Source organism: Condylura cristata, unplaced genomic scaffold (genome assembly GCF_000260355.1).
Source record: "Condylura cristata isolate star-nosed mole 26May11 unplaced genomic scaffold, ConCri1.0 scaffold00010, whole genome shotgun sequence".
Classification (NCBI taxonomy): domain Eukaryota; kingdom Metazoa; phylum Chordata; class Mammalia; order Eulipotyphla; family Talpidae; genus Condylura; species Condylura cristata.
Window position 1 is genome coordinate 42,140,325 of NW_004567111.1, and position 22,996 is coordinate 42,163,320.

Consider the following 22,996-nt stretch of genomic DNA (forward strand, 5'->3'; position numbering starts at 1 on the left):
ACATGAGGCCACCAGGGGCACATAGAGTTTGGGATCTAGTAGTAAAGCACTTGAAACTGCATTTTAGGAAATGAATGTGGTACCAGGATATAGGATGGATGGTAGGAAAATAACTCCAGACAGCAAATAACAGGTGTCTCTGCTAGTAGTAATAAAAATCCAGCAAGAGGTGAGAAGGACTAGCAAAGGGGTCAGAGTTCTTGATGAAAAGAGAGAGCAGATGCAGGACTGAGCTTTGAGCCAATGAGGGGACTCATGGGATCTTTAATAGCTATAAGATACTCCCCTGAGAAGCGATAAACCTCCTGATTCACAAAGCTGTGGAATGTTAACTGTTAAGAACTTAAAACTTAGCTGTGTGGATATAACTCAGGAATATTCAAAGGGGTCCTGGGTTCACTTTGAAAACATTTTCTCTGGATCTGCATACCCTGGGCATTGGTGAAGTCCACAGGACCAGGGTCAGGGGAACTGTAGGGATGTACATGTCTTTTCTCGGATATACTCTTCACTCAAATATCGCCTGTCCCTTTAAAATGCAGGGGGGAAAATATATCCAGAATCCCACCCCCACATTCCTGGGGAATCTTAGGTCTCTTCCCATCCTCCCCAGAAATTTCAGATGGGAGGAACCTCTGAATTGAGGATTCTCATAAGTCATCTCAAGTTAGGGTTTTCTGCCACCCTCTTTGTGAGTGTTCCAGGGGTACAACCAGGTGCAACCCGTCCCCTTCCAAGATCTTTCTGCTTTCTGATGCTGCAGTACCAGCATCAGAGAGAAGAGGATGTCAGTAAAGAAAAAGAAACATCTAGAAAAGTAAACATGGGTTTCATTTATGTATGGAAAGGGAAGAAATACAGGGAAGTGCAAAAGGACACAGTATATCACTCCTGTAGGGGCCAGAAGAAAGGAAGGATACAGGAGATGGTGAGAAAGTATGTTGAAAACTGGAGAATCCCAGTACAAAGAGCTAAATGAGGCAGGTGCTTCTGAAAGGTCAGAGTGATTTGCAGTACTGAGAACTGAACAGCGGATGAAAAATGGTGCTGGATGAGGTTCACAGCTGCCCAAGGACTTTGGCAGCTTCCAAGGACCACCTGTGAACAGGTATTGGCAATCAGATTTTCCTTCACAATCCAATGATGTAGACAAGTTTGTCTTCTCTTCAACCTGGGTATTTTACCCTGTGAGAAGTGGCAATGGTGACATCTACAGGGCATTGATGGGGAATGCAAATCCCTGCCCAGACAAAAGAATGCATATAAAATATTTCCTTCAACTCCGGGGAATTTTACAAAAAAATCAAATCCTACTCTCTTCCCCTTGAACTAAAGTCTGCCCAGCACACAAATGTAGTTGAAACCTTGTTCGAAATTAAAAACACACCACTGCTTTCATTTTTCATTGTATTCCTGGCAATCAAATTGCTAAAACAGCAAGAATAAGATTTATGCAGTATACGGCAAGTAGGTTGCCTCTGAGATAATTAATAAAAGTTATGGAATTTAACTCTATACTTAAAAGCAATTGGATTAGGCCTCCCGTTATTGTAGAAAAATGGTGCCCTGTCCCCGGGCAGAGGAGGGAGAGCAGCTAAGGACACAGTGGTGTCGCTGCAGGTGGCCACACCAGCCGTGACCTTGGGCAGCTGTGAGCTTCAACTGCACTACGGTGCAGGGACTGCAGACACCCCTTCCAACAAGCGCCACCGCTGGACCATCCGTGTGTCCCTGGGAAGATTTGGGGCGCAGGCGGAAGCCTGAGAACACACCCGGGCCGTGGCATGGCGTTCGCCTAGTGACTACCTTGAAGAGTGTGCCGAGTGAACCAGACCGAATGGGAACCAACTGCTGAGGCCGGTGCCTGAGAGGCCAGGGTCCCCAGCCCAGACGGAGGCAGCTTTGGGCATCGATGCCCAGGACCGTGGGGACGCATTTCTTGCAAGGCTGCTAACGAGTCTGGATCTTACCTCGCCCTTCTCTCCCACAGTCAAGAATGGCTTCCACCAAAAAATAAGCACATGAATAAAAACACCCTTCCAAAGCTGTACCGGTGACCTTCCTGGCTTTGCAATGACCGTTCCACATCCGAAGGAAGGCAAGTCTGAACAGAGTCACAGGTAATAACGACCCTGAGGCATAAGCACCTCGTCAACTTCTATCAGGCTATGGATATCACATCCCGAGTGTACACCATCCTGGAGCTGACTCAAGGTGGTGATGTCCTTGAATGGATTTAGCACTGAGACCTGCTCTGAGAACCTTGCTGACTAGTGGTTCTCCCAGCTGACCTTGGGTGTTGCCTACGTGCACAGCAAGACACATGCATAGGGACTTCAAGTTGAAGAACCTGTTGCTGGATAAGCAGGAGAATGTGAAGATATTGGATTTTGACTTTGCCAAGATGGTGCCAGTAACCAGTCTGTGTATGAGCCCTTCTTATGGCCAAATGAGCTGCTTTGCCCACCTCAGCCAGACCTACTGTGAGAGCTTTGCCTATGCCTGCCCAGAGATATTGCTAGGCTTGCCCTACAACCCTTTCCTGTCTGACACCTGGAGCATGGGCGCCATCTTCAACCACTAGTGGTTGCCCGCCTACCCTTTGATGACACCAATCTTAAGAAGCTGCTGAAAGAGACTCAGAAGGAGGTCACTTTTCCATCTAACTGCAACATCTCCCGGTGTTACAGGGTAGCCCAGAGTGGATGGGCCGCCTGTCTGTGGGGCCTCACCCGTGTGCCCACAATTCGGTTATACTGCAGGGACACACAAAAGGGTCAATAACAGGTTTATTTACAAAAGGGGAAAGGAATAGGAAACAACCCAGGGAAAGAGAGCGGAATACAAGTAACTGGAATACCTTACGGCTAGGCTGACTGAACACACCAAGTCACCGCAGTTCGGAGAGCTGTTTCCAAGCAAGAGAGCGAGAGATGCAATTGTGCCCTATTTATCCCCCAAAATGTCCCAGAATTCCTGCTAGCTCCGCCCTTGGGTCCTCGAAGTTCTCTCCCTGGTTCTGCTGGGAATTGTAGTTTCCAATCACAGGAGTAGTGTGTAGGGTCCAGAAAGCTGGAGTAGGGGGTGGAGTCCATAAGACTCTGCAGAGTTCCTTTAGGACATCCTTCCCCTTAACACCAGGATAGCAAAAACCTGGTCTTTCAGATGTTAAGCCAAGCCAACAAGCATGCCACCACCCTGGATTCGTCAAGAACCCCTGGGTAATCAGGTTCCAGCCTAAACAACTCACCAATGAGATCAAGCTTCTTGAGGCCATGTGCCAGCTCCCCAACTTAACTATTCAGTAAGCCAAATAAGCCAGTACCTGAAAGTGGCTGAGGGAAGGGCTTGAAAGAGGAGCAAAGGAGGGAATGGGGCTAAAAAATAAAAAGAAAAAAACTCAGCTGTGACCTTGGGCAGCTGTGAGCCTCAGTTGCCACTAGAAAGCACATCAAATCCCCCTCAGCCTTCTTGATAGGTTCTTGGAAACGACTTTAAATGAAAGGAAACATAACAAAGGAAAGTAGGTCTTCAAATATTGCCATTTCATTCAGCCTCTGCCAGGGTTTTTTTCATCCATGTTATAACCAAATCTTAACAAAATTATGTTATTCACAGAAATCTCAAATGTCACTCACTTGTCCTTCAGTGTGTTTGTATCATTTCAAGTGACCTGTGCTAACACTTGCCTCATCTTTAAAGACAGCAAAGAGTTTAAAGTGGGTACTAAGAGGAAGGGAGTACCCTCTCCCAAACTTTCTTTGTGGGTAGGATTTGGCGTCACCACTGAATTGCACATGTCGGTACTGGACAGGTTAATGTCCCTTTGCGTTTGTTCAAGATGTTCTGCCCGGAGAAGGAATGCATCTGAGATGGACTCACAGACTGCTCTGCCTTTATCAGCGATGAAGAAATGGAAGGTGGTGTGGGCTGCTTCAGAACAAATCTCATGCTGAGGAAAACTGAGACTCACTTTTGTCATCATGTAGGAAAATCTGCTATGATTATGGGTTATGGGTAGTGAGGGCAGTAAAAGGTAGTACAATCCAAATTAGAAACTGCAGCTGACTGAAATCCTCTCTGCCATTAAATCTATTCCTGAGGTCCTCAAGGGTCAGATTTCTGGGCTTCTTCCCAGATATAGGTGTGGCTGAAATTGAGGAAGAGAGAGGAAGCACTGTTGGATGGGGATGAATCTGGTGCGTATAAAACAGGCTAGACAAGCAAGGAGAAGTTTGCAACTCTAGCAAATGACATTCCTAACACAGTGACCAGAAGCACTTGATACTAGTAGTCAGAAGCTACTTAGAGCATATTCATAGTTACAGTATAGAAATTAACCTGCTAAAGTGTTGGAATTACTTACAGGTGTTGGAACCAAGCAGCACTTATATATTGCTTATGCACTATCATTATTAGCTAAAATGTATGTGAAAAAAAAAAAAAAAAAAAAGTATGTGCATTTACCATGTGCCGGACACTTTGGGGGAGGAACTTTGTACTGAGTCCTACTGAATTCTCACTACGAGTTTCTGGATGGGGACTAGTTGGGAAGATGAATTACTCTGGCACAAATGGCACAAATAAACCTGCACACGACTAGAATTAGAAGTGAGGCCATTCTGTCCTTTAGCTCCTTTCATCTCTGCAGTCTGCTGCCACCTAGCAGTTTGTGTTGGGAACGACACCTAGTACCTTAAATGAAAATGCTGGTGGGGATCAGAAAACCTGTCTCAGCTCAAATCTTTGTCAGCTCAGTGACCTGGAAATTCACAGAACCTGTCTCTGTTTCCATGTCTCACTATGTGAAATAAGACTATAATGAGGATAAACTGAGATAAATACACAAAAGTGTTTCTGCCACTTCATGATCACTGTTTATTCGAAAAATAAGCACAAGTGCCTGCTCTGAACTGGAAACTGGTACTAGGAAGACAGGGAGAGCTTACCAGACATGGTCTGTCTCTCAAGAAGCCAGAACTTTAGTGGAGGGAGTGTTCAAATCACTACAAAAATAAATATAAAAAGTAATAATCAGAGCTGGGAAAAGAGGAAGGCTGGGGAGCGATATTGCCAGAAGTACAGCATGTGCGGTGTGTAGGGTTGGGGTGGTATGAGGAGGAAAGGAGACTGGCATCTTTGGGGTTGAAAGGTCATCAGTTGAATCCCAGACTGAGGAGGTGGGCAGCAGGTCAGCACCAGCAGTGTCCTGAGTAGTAGTGGGGTCTCCTCCTTACCTAGAAGTGGGAGAAGGACTGAGTAGGGAGAAAGCAACCCAAGGACACTCACATTTGAGGACAGATGGGTAGAAGGCCACAGATGGGGGTGGTCCACATGGGGTGTGTGGTGGTGCCTTAGACCAGAATGGTGGAGGAGACCACCATCCGTGGGTGGTCAGGGATGTTTAGTAGGCAAGTTGGGTGGGAAGTGATATGATGGAATAAGGGGTAAGGAAAAAATAGTGACAAGGATGAGGTCTGAGTCTCTGGCTGAGGACCCAGAGACACCACTCACAGAGATCAAAGTGACTGGACAAGTGGCACCGTGCGTTGGCCTCTCAGACTTGAGATGCCTTGAGGTGTTTGAGCCATCAGGAAGGCTGTCCAGAAATGGCGCTCCTAAGACTATTGGCTTGTTGATTTTGACTGACCGCTGCTTTAAGAGGAAGTGACAGAGACCTTGTTGCGCCTCATTATCTGGATCTGGAAAGATCTTTTGTATGAAATACCATGTCTTTCCTAAGGGAGTTGGCCTCATTTATGGGGGTACAATGAACCATGGCACATGAGAAAACCTAAGTCAGTATGCAATGACTATCAAAAATTGGATTCTGCTAGAAAGGAGTGAAGAGGCTCCTGGAAAAAGTGAGGCTCATGTGGAAGACACCAGGAAGACTGACTTTCTAATTTGTTAGCTTACAGTCTTCTTAAAAGACATGGCAAATGGCAAACACAAGTTTAGGTGACAAGAAAATTGATATAAATATGTGTATGGTTTTTGTTCCCTTATGCAAGGTTCTAGGCAGTGCGACTCATAACAGCTACCTTAGTGAAACTGACATTTTAAAATAGGTCTAAAGGAAATAATGTCTATTTCCACTGCTCCAAAATCTTTGCCAGGGTGCCCCTGTAATCTAACCTGGAGGTATTGCAGTGGTAGGAACAGACAGTTCTTCAGAGCCATGGCAGAAGTGTGTTTCTAAGGGGAAAAATGAATAAAGGACTCTTTTAAAATTTTAGTCCACTTGATCTGAATAAAACTTATGTCTGTATAGAGAAGATTTCTCATCCTGGGCTTCAGCTTTGTATTCCTGTCACACCAGACCTATCATCTTCCCTTTCCTCTTCCAGGGGTCACAAGCAGCCCCTGTATTTTAGAGCCCGTTGGAAGGTGTCCCCATGGGAATGTAGCCAGAGCATGGCCTTGGACATGGGCACTGGCCAGGGCAGACCTAGCCTCCTGAAACTTCTGGAAGAATCAGCATCTTTCAGTTCCATTGCGTTAATTCTGCTTGGAAAATAATCCACAGGCAACTTAGAGAGAAGATACATTTGTCTTTAACTTCTAACTGTCCAATTTTTTCCTCAGTAATAGGGAAACTTATTCATGTAAAACATATAAAGTAGTTCAGGAACAGCCACTTTGGGGCTCCCTTAAAATAAAATGACCTATATTGTATATAATTAGACCTGGAATGAAGTTAAATTTGAAAAGTACCTTTTTTCAGTGCACCCCAGCAAAATCCCCAAAGAAAAGAAAGAAAAAAAAAATCTGTGTGTATTTCTAAAGCATCTTCTTTGTGTGAATTTACTTTGTCAGAGGTAGTCAACAAGATGAAATATTACAGCCAAAAGAATAACTTTCTCTTCCATCGGGAGAGACTGTTTCATAATGAAAGCAATGAGGACTTCCATTAATCTATCCAAGCCCTGTGGAAAGTTCATCGACTCCTGATTACACAGAACTTTCTGTTATAATCATGATTTATGCTCCCACCAGGTTTTTGTAATCCAGGGTCTGACCTGTTGCATTCTGTCCAGAGGAACACAGCTCCAGCTGCAGAATTTAGTGCTTGTGTTCATGCTGGGGTAGTGTTTCAACAAGGAGAGAGGGAAGCCACACAGCCGATGAGAGAGCTCAGTCCAAACTGTATTATGAATTCTCATGGCCATGAACAAAGTCTGAGTCCCTTAGGAATCCAGGCTTAAAATAAAAGGCCTCTGCTACTTGTAATTGCCAACAATCTCCATGTTCTGCATAGTTATCTTTGGCCCTGACAATAGCTGGGGGACAAAAGACTTGTCCAGGACAGCTGCTGACATCTCTCAGTGCACACACTGCAGGTGCAATGCCTCCATGGAGTAAACCTCATCTATTCAGTCTGGAAAACCCTCAGGCATGGCAGTCCACAGTCTTGGACCCCAGCCAGCCATGCTTCTAGCCCACCCCTCTGTAAAGCTTGTCTTAATTTAAGTCACTTAGCCACAGACGGTTATTTCCAGCTGAAAATGGACCAGAGGTCCTGTTCAAGTAGGGCTGGTGGTCCAAAAACATCCCCTGTAGTGTTCAAACTACATGGGGTATCACCATATCAGTTTTTGCACCAGTATTGGGAACAATTTTTAATCCCAGTGTCAGATTCATCCATGTATGACATGTTCCTTCAGGGCCCAATTGTATGCCAGACATGCTGCTGGAGATCCAAGGTCCAGCCAGGATCAAGAATGCCAGTTCCCAGGCTAGTTTGTCAGAACAAGACAAAGTCTCAGGAGCATCAGAAAGCAGGCTGAAAATGTATCAGCATATTAGCATTTTTAAGAAATGCAAGGTAATTCTACCAGAGTACAGTTCTGATCCATTTTTTTAAAGATTTTTTTGTTTATTTGTGCATACAGAACTGGGGTACAGGCCCAAGGTTTGGGGCAGTGAGAGGATTCACCAGAGACAGAGTGGGAAGCAGAACAGGCAGACTGATGACGTACACTGCTAAGGGGAACAGCAGGTGGGTCAGGAGAGGTCTGCTGTGCCATGTGGGTCACCTCCAGGGCAGGCAGGGATTGAACTCATGCTGAAGGCTTTAGCTTCTTAGTGCTGTGCTTTAACCTGCTGTGCCACCAGGGAAGGCCCTCTGATCCATTTTTTAAGCTCCAAATAGATCATTATGTTTTCATTGACCTTGCGGCCCATAGAGTAACTCTTTCAGTCTGCCTCTACTCTGAGGAGTGACACTCAGTGCACCCCTGGGCACCCAGCATGCCAATGCATAGATCACAGAGTTTTCTTTTCTTGTTGCCCAAATACCTAGGCAGAGGAAAGGTAGAAACAGAGATGGTAGGGACAATCAGGAAGGTTCCAGTTGCTTTATTTCCTTGCTTTTTGTCTTCTACTCTTCAGTAAAAGAGGGATAGAGAATTCCTATAGACCCCTTACCTATCATATCCGTTCTTGGCAGTGATCCCAGAGGTCCCCAACACTGAAGTCTTTTGAGCAGGTTGCCTCTTGCCCACCACTGCTGGAGGCCTTCCTTCCTTAGAAGCTGTTTGTCATTTAAGCCCAACTTAGGAACCAATGAGCTATACACAGGATTGAGTTGCTCCTGTGCCAGATCATTGATAGAAACACCAATGCCCAAAATGCCATTTCAACCAGTTATGAACCTAAGACATTTTATTATTTGCTAAAATAGAAAGATTCCTACCAGTGAGGGAGAAGGACATGGTTATTTTAGCTTTCTGATGAAACCTTCTCCCTAGCACTCTCCCACACTGAGAAGTTACAAGTTCAAACAGTTACAAGTTCAAGACAGACAACTCATCTTATAGAGAAGCTTATCGTTTCGCTGGAGCCCCTGCTAAAAATGTGTGTGTTGGGGGTGGGGGGAGGGTGTTAAAAGAATTGCATACTTAGATGTTTTGAATAGCTGAGTTGTTTCAATGAATAAATGAAAGAATACATCAAGGTGTAGGAGCCACACCAGGTAAAATTTCCTTTTGTGAAAGGAAAGCTATTTGACACCTGTGAAAATATAGGGAAGACCCTATTCAGGACTACTTACCTGTCCTGACCCAACTCAGTCAAGACAGGTTCCATAAGTATCACAACAGGGAGAGGTGATGGAAATAGAACACAATCCAGATACAACAAAGACAACAGAGCATGTGGAGTCATTGAGCAGAATGAAGGAGATCAGTGGATGGAAAATTACTGAGAGGAGACATCAAGGGCAAGGGATTCTGGCTAAACCAACTTAATAGGATTCTGACTGAAGACAAGCCAGAATGATCAGATATCAAGGATGGAGAATGCAGAATTTGATCAGATACAGAGAGTGATGTGATATGGTGGGGGCTGTGGCACTGTTTTTACTGAATGAAGAATGCAAGACAGGCTGAAGACAGAGTCCAGGGAAGAGGTGATCCTAATGAGCCTTGGAGGAGCCTAAAATTTGGTCAAGGAGTCCTTGGCACTTTATATTTGTAAGCAGATTTCAATCAGGTGTTGTTTCCTATATATTTATATACATATCCTTGAGAAACAGTCCAACTGCCCAATTACTTTCCTGAAAGATGGTAGCTTCTATAAGCCTACATTAAATAGAGATTTTAGAAATGGAAGAGGTATGACAGCTCTTACTGTTAGTTGGCAAAGGTCATAGCCATAGAGTAGATGCACTCCCTTACACACTGCAGAGGAGTTTACTAATAAACCCTTCCACTTTTATCTTGGTGATCTGATTGATATGAAGGCACCACTCTTATAAAACTATGGAGAAAAAAAGTATTCCAGTTAGAGGAAATGTGAAATGTACAGGTCATGAGACTGTAATGGGTTTGATGTACAACAGCAGTAAGTATGGCTAGAAAGCCAGGAATAAGAAAGAAAGCAGGAGGTACTCTGTTTCAAGGGTTGGGAAGGGTTTAGATCACCCACAGGGGAGTTTGTTGACTATGGTGCCATTGGACAGTTTTAATGTGGATAGTGCATGGCCTGACCTATGTTTAAAAGATCACCCTGGGCCCTCTCTGGTGGCGCCGCATGTTGGCACTGCACTGCAAAGCTAAGCCTGGGCATGGCCGCTTCAGTGTGGGTTCAATCCCTGCCCTGGAGGTAATCCACAGGCTCAGCAGACCTCTCCTGACCCACCCACTGCTCCCCTCAGCAGTGTACTTTGTCGATCTGTGTTCTCCCCACTCTGACTCTGGTGAGTCTTCTCACTGTCCCTGCACCTCTGGCTGTACCCCATTTCTGTGTGAATAAATAAATAAATCTTTGAAAAAAAGTTCACCCTGACTGCTCTGTGGAGAATGAACTCTGGAGGCAAGATGGAAGTAGAAGGTTGGTTCAGAGGCTACGGACCTACCCAAAGAGTTCTGGTGATTTGGACCAGGGTGGTGATAGAGGAAGTTGTGGAAGGTGGACTTCACATGTATTGTATTTTGAAGGTAGAGCAGAGTGTTGGTGGATTGGATTCAGGAAGGCAGTGAAAGGAAAGAGGGGAATCAGAGATGTCTCTTTAGTTCTTGATCTGGACAGTGAATTAATAGTGGTGCCATTGACTGAGATGAGGAAAATTAGGGGAGCTGTCACTTGAAAAGATGCACGTTCCTCATTCTGAGGGTTCAGATAGGACCAGAGTTGAGTGTTGCTTTATTAAGAAGTTCCACAGTGTGTGTGCATAGCAAGGCCAGGATTATTAATCAGGATGCCTACAATCTATATTTATTGTCAGTCCACTAGGTTATGCTATACTGCAACATAACAAACCCTCTGGGGATGCTACTTGTTTTGCTTAAACGGCTATTTTAAAAAGACAAGAGCATAATTCTTTTTGTCAGAATTCATTAATTTATTCATTCTGTGAGAGGAGCATTGTCATGTCATGCTTTAAAAGATGATGTCTTTCAGATCTTTTTAAAATTGGTGCCCTGTGAAATATATCAGCAATACACTGAGAAATGGGGGAAGAAAAAATCCTTGTCTATCTCTTATTCTGTCAGGTTTAAAATGAAATAAATAACACCCAGCTAAAACTCCTGCACTGAGACTGTTTTAGGGCTTTGCTTACAAGTTTTATGAAACTTATCCTCATTGTTTGTGGGTTAAAAACTTGCTTATGCTCAGCTCTGGCTAGGATATCACTTAGTCACCAACCAGGAGCAAAGCCCTGCAAGACATGATGAAAATACATTTAAAAGAATAGTCACATGTTTGTATCACCTAGGAGCTTATTATCCAAAGAAGGAAGGATGCCATCTCCCAGGACATTCAAAACTCAAACAGAGGGGCCGTAGACTATGTAATATGTAGTATGTATTATATATAAATTTTACTGGTCTAAGTGTTTCAGTTCTCTGATATTTAAAATCTATATGGATAAATGGTATTGAAAAAACCCCGAGCCACTATTAATTTAGAATAGAGCCTGATAGACAGTAAGCTTTTAATATTATTTGTTTACTGAATTTATGGCAACAAAAAAGTTACTAAACATGTGTTATACAATTGGTAACATCAACTTTTAAAACATACACTGCTCTCCCTGGTGGCGCAGCAGGTTGAAGCGCAAGCGGGCTGCGGCCACCTTAGTGTGAGTTCGATCCCCCAGGGACCTCTCCTGATCCACTCGCTGCTCAGCAGTGTACTTTATCGATCTGCCTGTTCTCCCTAGGCTGTCTCTGGTGAATTCTCTCACTGACCCCCTTCCCCCCACCCCCACACATCTCTGGCCTGTACCCCAGTTCTGTATGCATAAATAAATAAAAATCTTAAAAAAAAAGATTATGACTATCATGGTCTTTGATACAGGCCCACATTCTAAATGAAATTGAATTCTGGAAGGATTTGTTGTGTAGTCACCATTGTGCCTGCTGAGAACTCAGAAAGGGAATCCCAGTATGATGCATTCTAGTGCGTATGTGTTTGGAGAGCTGGCAGCATTCTGGCCAGAGATATTCTCCAAACACACGCTCTGTGAGTCTGCAGTTCTCAGAGTCACATACTCTGGAAGCCGATAAGCGAAGAGATGAGGGAGTGGGAGAAGGTTTTCTACCTGACTCACTCACATGAGACAGTCTTTCCAAGGCCATGGGTACAGCCCTGTCCAGGGACTACACCCAGTTAGGATATGTGAAGCCATTAAACCATTTGGCCATGCCTTGATTTCATCTCTGTCATCTCTCACCATCAAATACAAGCCAGTCCCCCTCCATTACCCATGGTGACTGTGTCCGCTTTATGAACTTGTCTTACCTTGAGTTCTCTAAAAGCAGAGCCTGAGACAACAATCTCTAAACACATGAATTATGGGAGAAATGTGCTCCAAGGGAGTAAGGGAAGCAGGATAAGGAATGCCAGGACTCCTGGGACCTTGGCCAAGAACTAAAACAGAACTGTCTCCATATCATCTGATAAGTGGGCCCCAGTGATATTTTCAAAGGAGGAAAATACCGCTCCACAGTGCACAGCAACCTGCCAAGGCTTATTTTGCTTTCCTGGTATTAAGAGGTACAAGGTACAGTCATTTGTCTTCACCTTTGAAGGAAATACTATGCCTTGCCACAGACCATTGAGCCCCTAATAACTTGGCTTTCAGGTCTGTGTCTTTGAAGAGTCTGGAGCATGTGTGTCGTACAAAGACCTTCTGTATATACTTGCCAATTTTGTTCATCTGTTCAGATGGAAATGATCTTCTCAATGGAGTAGAGCAGAATGATGTTCTGCAAATGATCTTATGGTCTAAGCCCTTTCAGACTTTAGAGAGCAGGATTAACCCAGCCCTGGAGTGAGACTTCAGTGCAGAATGCTGTGCTTTCCCTGTGAGAATAGCTGCTTCCACTCCTCTGTTTTGGTTGGTATGGAATAGAATGTACTTGCCACTTACTGGTCACATACTGCATACCAGTCTCTGTTCATCTCCTGTAGAACATACAGCCATGCCGAGCACTGCCTTGTACTCAGGGATGTGTTTGCACATGTCTTTCCCAGGTTCCATCTTTGTTCAGGGTTCAGACTGGTGAATTAAGTGGGGAGGTAATAAGGACCACCAGCCTTACATCCTTTAGGATGTTGACAGTGGCGCCAATCTCTGCCATTCCTTCTAGGGCAAAATACAGTTTGAAACTTACTTTCTTACCTGTGATAAATAAAAGGTATGTCCTTAAGCCCCCTCAGAAACCACTGTCAGCTGCCTGAGTCTTCCAGTCTTAAATAAATGATCCTTTCTAGCACCCCCACTTCTTAAACATTTTGTTCTTTCCTCCATACTCTTTATGGCAATTTTGGCATCCCTTCCTCATTTATTGTGACTCATTACTTGTCCCAAGGTTCCATGAGCATTTCATAACCATACCCTAATCAAGTGTCATGGAAGATGTCCATTTCAACAACCTCACCTTTATCCAGCTTTAAATTCTGCTCCTTATCTTGATCCAACTCCCTGGGATCCACTTCCACCCGTATCCCCAAGAGACTAGTCAGTGCCTGCTGGCTCTCTGGCTTTAACTCTCTGTGCTCCTTTAGCAGGCCCAGTACTCTCCAGTTAGATCATGCTGATATTTGAGTCTGGCTTTTGCTCTGATGGCTACCAAGGAGGTTGGGGCAGTTCCTGAGGACAAGGGGGATTCTACAAACTACCTGATTCATCTGAGATCTCTTTGTGACCTTCAAGTAAGAAGTAGCATTGTAGCATTCACCTACAAAACAGTGAAAATCATCCTACAGGCCTTAGGGCTTAGGGAAATCTGGCCAGCCAAGGTTTTCAAGTGCATCTACCCAGGTAGCCTCATCCTGAATCCCAAGGTCTCCACTCCTTTCTTTTCAGGAACTTGACTTTGGTGTAAGACACTTGTCAGAACTTAGAATTGTCTTTCTGTAAAAGGATATACCTGCTACTTTTAGATTAGACCCTGATTCTGGTTGATAGAGATGAAAGAGTCTATATATACTGACAAGAAGACCCTTTGCTTCAATTGGTGTTTTATTGCCCTGATCTGTGATTTTATCTTCAAAGTGTAGGTGCCACTCAGCATACCCATCCAGTTCCATTGTTCTAATTCCTATTTCACTTCACACTTCCCAAATTCCGAAGACTATGCCCAAGCCTGTATCCTTTTCCACATGCACCATATCCCAGTTAACCACATATGCTGTGTGTTCCATAGATTACCACCAGGAAGTTGCTCCATTTTTCCAATGACTGGTGGATTCTGCCCCAGAATATGCCCAGGACAAGTTCTGCAGCCAGCTACCTTATGTCAGAATCCCTGGAGGCAGAGCTGAGCTGACAGAGATTTGGGTACACATGGTTTATTGAGGGATTGCTGTTAAGAATAAACCTGTTAGAGTCTTAGGAAAGCAGGACAAGAAAAGGGAAAGAGATAAGAAAGTGTGTGGTCTTGGTGAAGTCTAATCATGGCCTAATCCACACAGAGCCTCTGGAATGGAAATCATCCCACCTTGCATAGTTGACCTGTATAGACACATAAAAAGCTTTAGCAACCCCACATCTGTCAGGTACTGGGCTTTCCTGGGGGTCTGAGCAGGGTCATCCTCTGAGCTAATGGCCCTTCTTCTCCAATGGAGTTCATAGCATAAACTCTCCTAGCAGCTATGCATGTCCATGCCAAAAAAATTGAGAGATCTAAGCTAGGTACCAAAAATGTTTACTGCAGATGCATTCTCTTATTCTAACTGCTAATTCTCAACTCTTCCGACTGGTGACATTATTACATTTTAAACAAAGTCTCCTACTCAGCAATCTTTTTCAAATATGTTCTCTCTACTCCCTTTCCTTAGCTGAAGCTCCTAAATGTTCCTACATCAACTGTTTATTGTGCTTCTACCCAGCCCTCAAGATCATCCTACTTTGAAGCTGTATCTGCCATCTTACCCTTCCTTACCAAGATCAGCCTCCAACCTGCCAAATACTTTCACAACCACACCATCACACCCAGTTATTAAATACCTGCAAATACTTACCTGTACTCCACCTCCTTCCATAATTGATATAAATTTCACTAGGCCAACAACTTCTAACTGAACCTCTAATTCCTGGACCTTCTTAACTTTACGTACCTTACAATTCCATTGTAGCCACTCACTCCTTGAGTTATTTCCTTGACTCTAGCTTAACCCAGAATTGTTCTATAGTATAGACACTAAACTGCCCCATATAATTCATTCTCCTTTTTATGCTCAATACTCATCTTTTACTCTGTCTGTGCCTCTCCATAAATGCATGAGATGTCCCTGTAGTTCCTTGCCTTTTAGTTACTTCAGCTCTGTTAGACCCTTCTTTTCTCCATCATCTCCATAACCAGGGCCATGTGTCTACTTACAGAGCAATCCCAATGCCAGCAATATTGACAATGCCTGGGAATTTTTGGAAATGTACAGTGCAGTGCCTTTTCCCAGACTCATGGAATACGAATCTGCATTTTAACAAGATATCCAGGGCATTTGTATGTACATCAAATCTAAAAAATATTTCTGCAAAATATTCTGCTTGTGGGTTCATAGCTCTCTGCCCTGCCAGACCCAACAAGCAGAATTCCAGTCATGTATGGACATTACAATGTGGATACTCATAGTTCTAAATAATTACCACAGTTGAGTTCTCAGAAATGTTGCTTATCAACCTTTTGCTTGTTTTTGTCTTCTACTCAAATTTCTCTCAACAACTAATCCAAATGCTTACCATTTCCTTCAAGTCCTGATTCAAACTCCTAATCCTCTTTATAAATTATACTAGCTTAAATTCATCTGGATTAGATTAATATTATTCTGTTGTCTCATGTTCTCAGTATCTTTGAACATAGTTGTTATATTTTGTTAATAAAAATAGACACTTGTGTTTTTAAAAAACCAGAAAGGAGTTGTGAAACAAAGAGAGAAAAAAATTGTGAAACAGACAACCAACTGTTTAGTCTTAATATAATATATACACAGATATGTCATATTATTTACTGTATTCTAAGTGTTTGATGTGTTTTATACATTTTAAACACTATTTAAGAATTATGCAAAGAAAAATTTAAAGGATTTTCCTGATAATTGTGGCTAAGTGCCAGCCCACAAGTCTTTCATTATCCTATTTGCCTAATCTTAAAAATGGCAAGTCAGGAGTTTGAATTTGAAATGATCTTGGGTCTGAATAAAAGCAAAATCTCCCAAGAAGAATGCATTCTCCGAGGAGGCCTCAAATAATCCCTCAGATAGAGTTCCAAAAAAAAGGAGCACATGAGTTTTTTTTTTTTTAATTACAACACACACACACACACAAAATCACTTGTTAAAATCAGCAGAAACAACAAACAATAGAATCACAGGCAGAAGTCTTATAATATTGAAATTTATTATGAATAGTGTTCAAAATGTATGTACTTTTATAAGAAAAGGAATCCAAATTGTGATTTAAAAATTATCAAGTAATCTAGTAGACATTCTCAAATTTGAAAATATAATAATTGAAATATAACACTTACTGGAAGATTTAACTTTTTAACTGTTCCACTACAAAATAACTTGTGGATTGAAGATCTGAAGAAATTACACAGAATATAGCCCAGAAAGACAAAAATATGGTAAATACCAAAGAAGTTATATAATATGGAAGATAGAAAGAAAAAGACCAAATCATGAAATGAGTTCCAGAAAGAACGAACGAATAGAGGGAGCTCAGAGAAACATTAAAAACAATGACTAAAAAATTAAAATTAATAAATGACATGAATCCTCAGACTTGAAAAGAATAATGAATCAAGGTAATAAAAGGAAACTCACACCTACATACTTTGCAGTATAATTGCAGAACACAAAAAAGGAAGATTTTTATAGCAATCACAGAAAAAGAGTCTAAAAGAAGCCTCATGCAGACTGAGAGCTAACTCCTAGAAAAGCAGTGGACAAAGACAATAGAATAAAAAAATACTGAAGAAAAAATAACTGTCAATCTATAATAGTTTCCCCAGTGAAACTGTCTTTCAAAACTGTGGTAGAATAAAGATATATTTAGACAAAAATTGAAAGATATTCCCCTCTACAGACTGTCATTTAAGAAACTTCCAGATAATGAAGATGAGAAAAATCTCAGAAAGATCTGAGGTGGAAGAAGAATGTTGCATCTGGAAATGGATGTGTACAATACAGCAGCACTTAGGAAGTATGAGTGAAGAAATACAATAAAACAATGAGAAACAATAGGGAAGAATAAAAATGTGGATTTTTGCCTTTGAAAAATTTACATATTGGTTAAGACCTTAAGAATATATCTAAGCGGCCCTCCCTGGTGGTGCAGTGGGTTAAAGCACAGCACTGAGAATCTAAAGCTGCTACGCATGAGTTCGATTCCCGCCTGCCCCGGAGGTGATCACATGGCCTAGCAGACCTCTCCTAGCCCGCCCGCTGCTCCCCTCAGCAGTGTACTTCGTTGATCTGCCCCCACTCTGTTCTGTTCCCCACTCTGTCTCTGGTGAAGCCTCTCACCGCCCCTGAGCCTCTGGCCTGTACCTCAGTTCTGTATGCACAAATAAATAAATTTAAAAATATATAAATAAATAAAATAAATTTTAAAAAAGAATATATCTAAGCACCACAGAAACTAGAAGTTGATAAAAATCCAGAGTTCCAGAAAAGAGAAGGTAAGAGCAGACTATCCTGGAATGTGGACTTGTTTCTTTTGTGGACTGAATAAAGATCATAGAATGGCACCTTATCAGCATTAGCTAGTTTTAATGGCTAAAATAAATGTCATTACTTGTTTGTTCCTATGTGTTAAGAAAACCCTCTCCCAATATAATAGTATGCTTGTAGTTCACTTAGTATTTAGGGGTGCACATGGTAACTTGGTAGAGTGAACACAGGTATACTTTTGACAAATTGAATTTTTTTTTTATTCTTTTAAAGATAAATCCCATATCTACATCCTCCACTCAATCATTCCCATTTTGGTTGTTGTCTTTCACATACTGACTTAAGGTAAATTATATACTGGAAATGTTAGCTTTTTGTCTAGCCTATGTGTTGCAAGTATAATTACTTAGTAATTTAAAAATTACTATGCTTTTTGTAATGAAGGGAAAAGTTGTGTGTGTGTATGTGTGTGTGTGTGTGTGTATGCAGGAAACTATCCACACTTTTTCCATATTCACTGCAGATTTCTGAAGATGAGCTCTTTACAAAGATTTGTTTTTTCATCTGTTTCTTTGTTTTTAAAAATTTATTTATGTATACAGAACTGGGGTACAGACCAGAGGTCCAGGGGTGGTAAGAAGACTCACCAGAGACAGAACAGGGAGCAGAACAGGCAGATTGACTGAAATACACTGCTGAGGGGAGCATTGAGCAAGACAGGAGAGGTCTGCCACGCCATGTGGATCACCTCCCTGGTGGAGATTGAACTTGTGCTGAATCAGCCTTGGCTAGCTTCATAGTGCTACACTCAACCCATTGTGCCACCAACCAGGACCCTACAAGGGTTTGTTTTGTCTTTAAACTTTCTGCTCACAGCTACTTATATAAGAGAATCACCATATGATATTTTAGTGTCTTTTTATTGTATCATTATGTGTGGTACCCAGAATCATCAACCCGAGCCCCCAAAATTTGACCAGCAACTGAGACAAGAGCTCCATCCAGTAGTGTTTGTGCTGGAGAGTGCTTCCTTGAACCAAACAGAGTTTTCTCACAGGAACAGGCAGATGAATTAAAAACTGAAAAAGAGATTATAGTAAACAAGCCAAAGGCAATATACAATGCATCAGTAAAAGCATAAACATGAGACAGAGAGAATATAGTGATAATGCTGGGTAGCAGCTGCAGAAAATGCATAAGATGCATTTTCTACATAAAATAAGAACAGCTGAATTATGCATATGGAAGATTTATAAGAGCAACCTCTTGAATATTTGAGATTATTGCATCATCAAGTAACTTTTTGTCTGCTGTGAGCTCCAGTTACTTATGAAGTTGGTCTGTGGTGCTGATTTTTTACCCTGCTGTATCTCCTTGCAACAAAAGTAATAAATTTAAATCTTAATTTTGGGGTCCTCCCTGTTGGCACAGCGGGTTAAGGCATGGCACTAAGAAGCTAAAGCCACTTCAGCGAGTTCAATCCCCTCCCCAGAGCTGACCCAGAAAGAGTGGCAGAACTCTCCTGATTGCCCGCTGCTCCCCTCAGCAGTGTACTTTGTCACTTGTTCTGTTCTGCTCCCCACTCTGTCTCGGGTGAATCCTCTCACGCCCCTGCACCTCTGGCCTGTACCCTAGCTCTGTATGCATAAATAAATAAGTCTTCTTTAAAAAATCTTAATTTTGGAAAGGAATGAGGTGCATGTCCTCAGCCCACCATCTTGAGTGAAAACCTACCTTTTCCTATTAACAGAAAACCTTGCCTCTCTCTTCATCAAGAAGAATTAAACTTGATCTCCTTCAAGCTCTCATCTCTGTTACATATAATGCATCGCTATTAGTGCTCGCTACTTTTCACCAGTGTTGGAGGGTTAGTGACTCCTTCTGGCAACTCAAATACCTTCCTCTTGCCATGCCCCTTACATATGTGCTTGTGCTTTTGAGCATAATCCCTGGCTACTACTTCAATGATGTCCTAATCTCCACTACTAAAGGATCCATTTAAATCCCATCTTCTTAAAACTCTGTGCAGATAGCTTTTTGTCATATCTTAATTCTTGAAACTCAACTTCCTTAACTTCTAGCATTGCAATCTTCAGATTTTCCCTGTTTTCCAATCATTTTGAACCACTTGTTTCTCTCTGTCTTTTAAAATTGGGTTCCTCTTTTTCAGACCATCCCTAAGGCAATCCTGAACTGGTTGCTTATATCTACTGAAAATTCCCAAACTCTAGCCTTGCTTGTTGTCTGCACTCAATTATCAGAGAACATTGATTCAACAGATAGTTTTTTCCATGCCTTCTCCTTGTAGTTCTTACTCTGTTGCATCTTGGCACCAGAGTCACCTAAACTAGGAACATGGTAGCTCTCTGAGATAGTTAATTTATATGTCAACTTTACAAGACCACAAAGTGGCCAGATATTGGATTACACAGGTTCTGGTGCATGTGCAGCATGTCTGAGGGTAAGATTAACATTTGAAACAGTGAAATACTCAATAGTTCAAGAAAATTGCCCTCTCCAGTGTGGGTGGATTTCATGCAATCAATTGAAGAGTAGAACAAAGAAGATGGAGTAAGTGGGAATTTCCTTTTGAGCTGAGACACTGATATTTTCATGCCTTTGAACTTGTCTGCAACACCAGCTCTTCCTCAGTCACCATCAAGTCAGCTTCTGCACCATTAACTCTCCTTGTTCTCAGATTCATTTTGGAATTATACCACCATTTCTCTCTGAGAAAACCAAATGTGGTGCTTCTGAACCTCCATAATTACATTATTACATTAGCCAATTTCACATAGTAAATCATATGTATGTAACAGTGGATATGTATGCACATGTACATAATACTTGCATATAACATATAAAAATTTATATACAGTTGAATTTTTTTTAAAAGATTTATTTATTTGTACATACAGAACTGGGGTACAAGCCAGAGGCTCAGGGGCAGTGAGAGGCTTCACCAGAGACAGAGTGGGGAGCAGAACAGGCAGATCGATGAAGTACACTGCTGAGGGGAACATCGGGCAGGTCAGGAGAGGTCTGCAAGGCCATGTGGTCACCTCCGGAGCAGGCGGGAATCGAACTCATGCGGAAGTGGCTTTAGCTTCTCAGTGCTGTGCTTTAACCCGCTGCACCACCAGGGAGGGCCTACAGTTGAATTTTGAAAGATATGGGAGTTTGGGTACTTACCCCTGTCCCTGCCATGCATTTGAAAATCCCCATATAATTTTAATTCTCTAAAAACTTAAGTAATAGCCTATAATTGATCAGAAATCTTAACCAATAACATGAGTTAATTGACACATATTTTTGTATGTCATATGTATTCACAATATTGTTTTAAAAAATCGCAAGGAAGAGAAGATACAGTACTGAACTGTATTTATTTATCCATGCCAAAAGTTTATAATGTCTGTTTACAAGAAAATTCACTTGTAAGTGCAGTCACACAGTTCCAACCCATGTTGTTCAAGAGTCAACTTTATATAGTATATGAGTAACACATGTAGAATGTGTATACTGTATATATAACATTTATCTTATTCTTCTCCCACCTTTCTTTCTCATGAGTATTTATACATACATCTGTATTTACCTTTCCAGTCCATCCCATCTAGACCTGCTACATCAACTGTCTCAAAGTTTGATTACTTCATTAGTGGGTGCTACCTGACACCACAATCTCACCACGCCCCTCCCCTACTGAAAATCATCAGCAGTTCTCTAGGATCTTAGGGCCAACTCTAGGAAAGGCAGAATAAAACCCTGACTTGAGATCCCAGGTCATGATTTCTCCCCTGCCTGACTTCCTCTTCTCTTCTCTTCCACAAAGATGTCATTTTAAGATCTCCCTTATAGCCACAAGAGGCTTTCCTGGCTTATTTTCCCCCAACGAGAATACCTACCCAAGAACTCCTGGCTCCAATTCTGTGCAACACCTGAGACAATCCCATACAATGTCAGCCCTCTGGACATCCTCTGGAGTTTAAGTCTACACTAAATCTAGACAGTGGAAGGAACCATAAAGGCTGAGCAGAGAAAGTATATGCTCATCCTTTCCTCCTAAGGGTTTATGCTCAGGGCAAAGCAGATGTTTAAACAAGGCAAACAACTGGTCAACCACCAAAAAAGAAGATATGGTAAAGTAGTGTGATAAGCTGACTTTCTAATAAACAGAAAAGTAAGGTTTTCTTCTGCCTTCCTGGGACCCTTAGTTAACTCTAAATTAGAGGTTCAAGCTTCAGAAGCTTTTCTTATAGTTCACATTCCTGTATTGATTGTGAAAGTAGAGGCTTCCTGCTCTCTCTTTAGACACTGACCAATTAAATACTTAGCTGTTTTCTATTTTTCCAGGAGGAAAAAATTTAGCCTATATTCTATAAGAATAAAATTGCCCATTTTTCTGCCACTAGAGAGTTGGTTAATGTTCTTGGGGAATTTGTGAGTAATTAATTCTATTTGAATAATCAGCACTCATAATCATGTTAAGTAGCTACGGCTTAAGCATTTTTGATCTGCTTCTTAATTAAGTAAGTTTATCAGAATCTATTCAAAATGTCTCAACTTTAAATAATATTGACAATCTAACCCTGACTTCTTTATTATCCAAATATGTAGGCTTCTAGAAATTTATAAGCATCACATTTTTAAAATAAAAATAGCAGTTTCAGTACTACTTCTCATTTATCATAATGGAAATCAAAATTAGATAGCACAGCCCCACCAAAAAAAAAAATTATCTTCTGAAGTTCTATATTTTAGTTTTTCAGGATGTAAGTGATTATGTAAACGCCTTTAGAAAATATATGGCAAATTTTGTAGAGAATGATTAGCATAAGTTGCTGAAGGCTTGCCTTGGTGGAAGGAATGTCTTTAGGATGGTGAGCAATACAGGAACGCTGTTCTTCTGGCAAGGAATCCTCCAGACACAGAAAAAGGGGAGAAGAACTGCTTCATAATAACCTTGTGCTAGTTATCCAGGGTCATTAAAACCTAATATCATGCTGTATATGCTTTTCACATTTTCCTTAAAAAGAAAATGTTTCAGATAAATATCAAGTTCTGTGTGTACCTCTCCATAATTTATTAACATCCCTTCCTAGAAGAAACCTACTCTGCTTTAACTTCCTATTTTTAAGAATTGTGTACATTTTGTATGTTTGTGGACTATTGGAGTTTCCTCTTCTGAGAATTGCTTTTCGAGATTCTTTCTTTTTCTATTATATTATCTCACTTTTACCAGTTAGAGTTTAGATATCTAGATGTTAATTATTCATTATTTACCTACACTATAATGATTTTCTTTCAGTTTTGGTTGATTTTCACTCCACTTTGAGTATCATTTCATGAACCAATTTTGTGATTT

At 41.6% G+C, this 22,996-nt stretch overlaps 1 protein-coding gene and 1 pseudogene across 2 annotated transcripts in view; both read left to right on the forward strand.

Moving 5' to 3' along the window:
- LOC105853460 overlaps nt 1-3,349 on the forward strand; it is a 12,339-nt pseudogene extending 8,990 nt beyond the window's left edge.
- Nucleotides 1-22,996, forward strand: part of MTUS2 (microtubule associated tumor suppressor candidate 2) — a 417,304-nt gene that overhangs the window by 322,164 nt on the left and 72,144 nt on the right. The window lies entirely within an intron of this gene.